Genomic DNA, 7200 nt, shown 5'->3' with positions numbered 1-7200 from the left:
GATTTTGACAACAGTGAACTTTTTTTACCCAAAGTCTTCATATTTTGCCCCAAAGCCTCCAAATTTTGCCCCAAACCTCCAAATTTTGCCCCTACACCTCTAAATTTTGCCCAAAATCTCCATATTTTGCCCTAAAAAGTTGCTACATTTTCAATTTTTTTCGCCCCCGATGAAATAACTTCCTGATTCCGCCACTGGCTACGAGTTCCAAGACATTTATAACGAAGTAAAATATAATTGATGTAGCAGTCGAAACGATGACAACATTTTAGAAGAAGCTCCTAAAATGTACAAAAGTAATCATGGAAAACCGTATAAGATGATGGATTATTGGTTAGTGTTGAACTTTATGTAGGAAATTATCTTTTAGTGGGTTAAGAATCAATAACCGGATTGATACTAGAATCGTGTGAACACTTTCTTAATAGAGTACTTCGACCCACTTGGTCACGAGTTACACGAAATCACTACTAGAATAAGACTAGTATGAACAATCTTTCTTGACCAAAGGAATATTTGTTCCTTGCAATTCTAGAAAGTAAAATCTAGAAGTTTAATGTTGAAAGTGTGGTTAGAATCATCAAAATTCTGGAACCCTTCTTCAATGAATGAAGACATATATTTATAATGGGTCAAAAGGTGCAATGAAGTGTTGCAAGTCTTCAAAATGGGTCATGATTAAATGACACATCTCTTGGCTATAGACATGTTTGAAAGGGTGCATTTATACCCTAATAAACCACTTAAACATGTCCCAAAACGTCCATGTAAACAAAGCAACCATTTGTGAACCATTGCAACTCGTATGGGTAAACTTTGCAACTTTTCATCAGTCCATGCCTTCAGGTGCGGCTCATCTTAACACATAAAAACTTTTGATGTGCGTAGAGGTGTATACGAAATAGCTTATATTTTACTACGAAATACTATTAAATACTATACAATTTTACACAAGTTATTTATTTATTTATAGAGTAAAAATACCCGAACCTTGCTACAACACTTATAGGCAATGTACCTAATCGTACAGTAGTGTAGTTTTTAGTAAGTCCGGTTCGTCCACAGGGAACTAGCCAAGTTTAACGCTATATTTTTAAAAACTATATTTGTATATAAATATATATAAAAATATAAGAAGTATTATTATTATTATAAAAGGGGGTTTTTACCGTTTAATGACCGGTTTGTCGATTTAAAAACTTAAGTCGCAGTTAAAACCTAATGTATAATATTAAATATATAAAAGACTTAATTTAAAGCGTAAAGTAAATAACAATAATTAAAGTGTGATAAATTAAAGTGCGATAAATAAAATGACAATAAATAAAATTGCGATAATTAAAAAGTACGATAATTAAAATGACAATAAATTAAAGTGCGATAATTAAAAGTGCAATTAAATATGAAATAAAGGAATTATGCTTATTTAAACTTCCATAATCATGATGTTTGACATGTTGATTTTAATTTATTATCATGTGTTAATTGTCCTTTGTCCTGGATTATTCGATATGTCCATACGGTTTTGTCCATAATAGTCCATCAGTTATAAATATAAAGTGCGAGAGTCTTCGTCAAATTATCCTTACACCCGAAGTCAAATATTCCAACTAATTGGGGATTCGAATTGTAACAAGGTCTTAATACTTTGTTTAATGAATACACCAGGTTATCGACTGCGTGTAGTCCAAGGTTTTACTACTTTGTTAACAATTACACCAATTATCCTTGAATGTAATTCACCCCTGTTTCAACAAGTCTATTAACTATTAATCCAGTTCCGTGTCCAGTAAAATGAACAATTATTGGTATTTATAGATATCCCGCCCACCGTACCCGACTAAGCGTAAGTGGTTATTTATAGATACGTCAAATTATAACCTTTATATTAAATTAACGAGGTATCGTTTAGTTAATATTAAGCCCATTAATAGCCCATATTCTAATTTTCATAAGTGTCGTTCTTTTATCCAAACCCCAATTATGGTACAAAAAGTCCAATTACCCAATTTTAATATTTAGCCCAACACCACGATTACTTCGGCATTAAATAAGCATAATAATAACTTAGCTACGAGACATTAATTTAAAAAGGTTGAACATAACTTAGAATGATTAATAATAGCGTAGCGTTACACGGACATAATTTCGACTTACAAACTTAAAACATTCGCTAACATACCCTTATTATTAAAATTAAATTAAAATTAAAATTATAAATTATAAATATAAATATATATATTGAGAGATAGAGTAAGGAAAAGAAAAAGATGTGTATGTTTCGTGCAGAATTCGATGGCTTTTATAGGCCCACAATTTACTGTGCAGCTCCGCGAGTGCGGAGTTTTTGCACTTTAGAACTCCGCGAGTGCGGAGGTCTTAAATACAGCTCACATTATGATCCAAAACGTGGGCGGCTTTTAATTAATATATATAATAATATATATAATTAATTATATATTATATTATATTCTTGTGCACAGTTGACTTGTAATTTTTGGTCCGTTGCGTCGCGCGTTGAGAGTTGACTTTGGTCCCGGTTCCGGATTCTCGAACGTCCTTGCGTATAATTTAATATCTTGTACTTTGCGTTTTTCGGCTCGTACTCTTGTAATTTTTAGACGTTCCTCATCAATAATTTGAACCTCTTTGATTGTACTTTGTACTTTTTAGCTTTTTGGTCGTTTGCGTCTTCAATTCGTCGAATCTGCCTTTTGTCTTCACCTTTTATTATTTAAACGAATATCACTTGTAAATAGGACAATTGCAACTAAAAGCTTGTCTTTCTTGAGGGATAATGCTATGAAATATATGTTCGTTTTTAGCATTATCAAATATTCCCACACTTGAATGTTGCTTGTCCTCAAGCAATATAGTCTTGAAAAAAAATACTAGAATCACTTCTTTATTCTTCACACTTTGTACATCAGTGATTTCAATACGGCGGTATGAACAATGATAGTAACGATGTGTTTTAAAGTCCCACATGACTATGAAAATTTAGATCCGTTAGGAAATTGGATCTTTATGAAAACATTTGATCTTTTGAAAATTTAATCTAGCTTTTACCCTAGATAAGTTTTCCGGAATAACCCTTCACCGGTGTTTGTAAAATATTTTTGTGGGTTTTGTGGGTTTCAGATTTGAAAATTTTAGCTCAAAACTTATGGTTTTGTGTCACCCACTTGCTAACCTTGTATTGGGAAAGCAACACGTCCAGTATACTTGCTCCGTATATTACCTTTCGGTAAACTACCGTCCGGTTGTAAAGGAAAGCATTGAACAAGCAACTGTTGAGGCAATGTCCCGTGACATGCTTTTAATTTTGGTCTATAACGTGTCGGATGCAATTACTATCCTTTGTAGGAGCAATAATAAAGATCACCCTATAGTTTTTCGGTCTGGCACAAGGTCTTGTCTTTGACCATGCTATGCAACCACCGTTCTTACGGTTGACACCCGATTTGGTTCAGGTGACCTAATGAATTCCAGGTGAATTCCTAAAATTTTACGTTCAATGGTAATGAATGCATTAAAAATGGGTTTTCAGAAAACAAATCGGTTTGTAATTTTGATCAAAATATTTTCTCGTTCAAGCTCGAGTTTAGATATCATCGAATTCCATGAGTTTGAATTCTCAATCTTTAAGGTCAATCTCAAGGATTGAGTAATATCAGTCTTAAAAGCTGATTTTTGATCTTTAAGGAGATTATCCTTTCTGGGGATCTGATTCATTAGTCTTATAAGCTAATTTGCACGGTGCCCCCCCCCCCCACATTGTACGAGACAGATCCTCTCATGGTTAGGATAAGTCTGACCACTTGGCGACCCTGTTTGATGCTGAGGTCCGTGGATTTCCTGCTGATTTTAGAGATGATTTTTCTAGATTTTTCATCAACCTACAGCTGGTCTGGATGACAACTTCCTGACCTAAATCAAGAAGTGCGCGTGTTTTTCGAAAGACTTTACTTCCTTTTAATGATGAAATTGATTCATCGTGTAAATCTATATTTCTTTCAAATATATTACAATTTACCGGGTAAAACAGTTAATTTTGTCCAAAACAAAAGTATCTTCAATCATTTGTACAAAAATATGTGACATATGTTCTAAATAACTTGGTAAATTTTTTCCACACTTGGCTTTTATTTTTTCTTTCTTTGCCTTTTTATTGTCCTCTATTCCATTTTAAATGAATTCTAACATTTTGGGTTGTTTCTCAATTTATGTCCTTTCCGAAGTAACAATAATTTCGGTGTTAATACCTAGTTTTATCGTTCATAAATTTGTATAAACATGATTTTGAGTTCATTTAGTTGAAAATTTTGAATTTTTTTTTTACTAGAATTGAGTAGTCAGTATATAAGACTAGGGCTGTTCTTTATTATCAGAGAGCACTAGATTCTAATACAACTACTGCGTTACTAGTATTTTTTAATGGTAACCAAGTGTTTATGTTTAAAATTTTTAAAAATCCCAAAGAATTTAACCCCTTCCCACACTTAAGATCTTGCAATGCCCTCATTTGCAAGAAATCAGTACAATTTAAATTATTGAGGGTGATTAGCGTAGAAAAATGATTAAATTTTACCAAAGTTTCCCATCAATTTGGCGTTTGTTTGTTGAATGATAAATGGTGCACATCATTTGTTCATATCTGCAGTTGTTATTTCACATATATTTTGCATCTTGTCGTCAAAATTAGTTGCTTTTGCTAAACTTAATGCCAGTCTTTGAAAATGCGCTGTTTTACCCTGTTTTGTACATGAGATAAACTACAAATATATATATACATATTTTTGAAGTTGGGTATATCACCCCACATTCAAAAATTATTAAGATCTAATAATAAAAGTTAGAAAATTATAAAAACTATTATAGTATCAAAAGAAATATTAAAAGTATAAAATTACAAGTTACCAAATAAATAAAAATAAGCATAAAAGAAATTGAGGGTTGATGAGGATAGTGCCAGTAGGGATCCCATTCATAGCCGTATGTGCTGTAGAATGCTTGAGCTGGGTCATATGTAGGGTACGGTGGTCGGGTCTGTATAGTCCAGGGAGGAAATACGGGCATTGGAGTAGCAATGTAGTTTGCATTTATGTGTGCACGATGACTTATGATTTGTTTTTGATGATACTGCCAATCTTGAAATGCTCGTTGTCTAGCCATTTCATACTCATGATGAGCCATAAAAAGTTGCATTTCTGTCATCTGATTACCCCCTCCCGCATTACCTTGCTGTTGATCTCTCTCGACCTGTGGATGCCTGCCATCATATGGTGCTGCAGCGTTGTTTCGTTTCTTTAAAACCTTAGTACCATGATACACGCGTAAATCTATCCTATCACAGGGTTCTGGTTCTGCCATTAATAATCTCTCCCGACTTCTATCCACACCGAGATGTTCAGCAATTAATGTAACAAAGATACCACCTCCTATTATGCTATTAGGCCGCATACCCCTAATCATAGTCGATAGATAATAACCCACACAATAAGGTATACTTACAGCGCTCTATGGGTCTCGAATACACATGTGGTAGAATAAATCCTGTTCATTTACCTTCTCTTTGTTTCTACCTCGCCGTGTAATCGAGTTGGCTAAAAACCTGTGGATTACTCTTAATTCAGCTCTATCAATATCAAGATAAGAGTAAGATCCCCTTTTGAATCGGTTATGGCTAGTCATTCTACTCCATACACCATTCATATCAAAATTCTCATCAACCCTCCTACCATGAACTATCAACCTCTGACAATCAGGAGATGCTAGATCCTCAGGCGTATATATACGTAAAGCCTGAGCCATATCTAGTAAAGACATATGGCGCATCTCACCTCCTAATAAAAATCTAAGAAAACTTCGATCGGTTAAAGTAGATACCCGATCATTTATTTCAATACTACATAACAACTCCACACACCATTCTCTATATACAGACCTATATATGTTGAATAAACGTACCCAATCATTAAAAGTAGAATTACCATACCTTTGTGTAAGTAATTCTCTGATTGGTTCGGCTAATCCAACTGCTTCTAACGGATCTCATTCTATTATTCTAGGCACCTCAACAACATTAGACTGAAGGATGTGCAAGTTCCTCTGATATTTTGGATAGTCTATCCAAAGTCTGTCAAACCTCAAGTTTAGGTGTAAATTCGGCACATTGATATTTGAAAATGAAACGATTGGATGCGGTACATTTTGTCGATAAAAGTCATTAACTTCCTGTTGTTCCGCAGTCTCAGGAGGAGGAGCATTGCGAGCCTGGGATGAAGATTCACCCCTTTCAGTCTGAAAAACACATCAAACACATTTTTTGTGCATCCAAATATGTATTAGTGTTAGCAAAATCATAAATCAAAACAATTACAATGACATGTTTAAACCATATTAAACTTTATACACATTTTCATAATACTAACAATTCTATATTTTTACAAATAAACTTATATGAAAATGTATACAACATTCCTAAGCATTTAACTTCTAAAACATGTCAAAAATAATCATTATAGCAATTAAACAGGTTCCACATGGCATTCATATCAATTAGATCAAGTTCATGTATTTTTGACTCAAAAAGTCCACTTTGATCTTCATAAATTATGTTTAGGATCAAAGTTTTGATCATTTATCAACCCAAACATGTTACACAACTCAATTTAGCATAAACTAACAACAAAATTCGGCCATAACTCATTTATATCAGAAAGCCCCAATTTTGCTCAAGAACACAAACCCTAGATTACTCAAAATTTGAAGTTTAAGGCTTCAAATTATGTTAAATAGCGTCAATCTAGGTTATACAAGTGATAACGCTATTTTTATACATATATTTTGGGCGTTATCTTGTTCCATTTGTTGGTATTTTGAAGACTTTGATGGAGATATCGAGTTATTTGAGTTTAAAATGAAGAAAGTGTCAAGATATGGTTCGTTGGCTCAGTAATGTTGATTTTTATTGAAGATATAGCCAAAACGAAGTTAGAGTTGAAGATAAACGTGCTTCGGGTGAAAAAATCAGTTTCCATCGCTTCAGGATGAAGTTTATCGCGTTTTAGTCATCATGATACGTGATGAAGTGCATCAGAACACGACATGGAAAAAAGGGCATTCTGACCATTTTATCGCGTTTCAAGTGACTTTGTCGCGTCCTGGTCATTGCGTATCGCGATGAGGTTGTCGCGG

Source organism: Rutidosis leptorrhynchoides, chromosome 3 (assembly GCF_046630445.1).
Source record: "Rutidosis leptorrhynchoides isolate AG116_Rl617_1_P2 chromosome 3, CSIRO_AGI_Rlap_v1, whole genome shotgun sequence".
Taxonomy (NCBI): domain Eukaryota; kingdom Viridiplantae; phylum Streptophyta; class Magnoliopsida; order Asterales; family Asteraceae; genus Rutidosis; species Rutidosis leptorrhynchoides.
The sequence above is the reverse complement of the archived record's forward strand: the minus strand, read 5'-3'. Positions refer to the sequence as shown.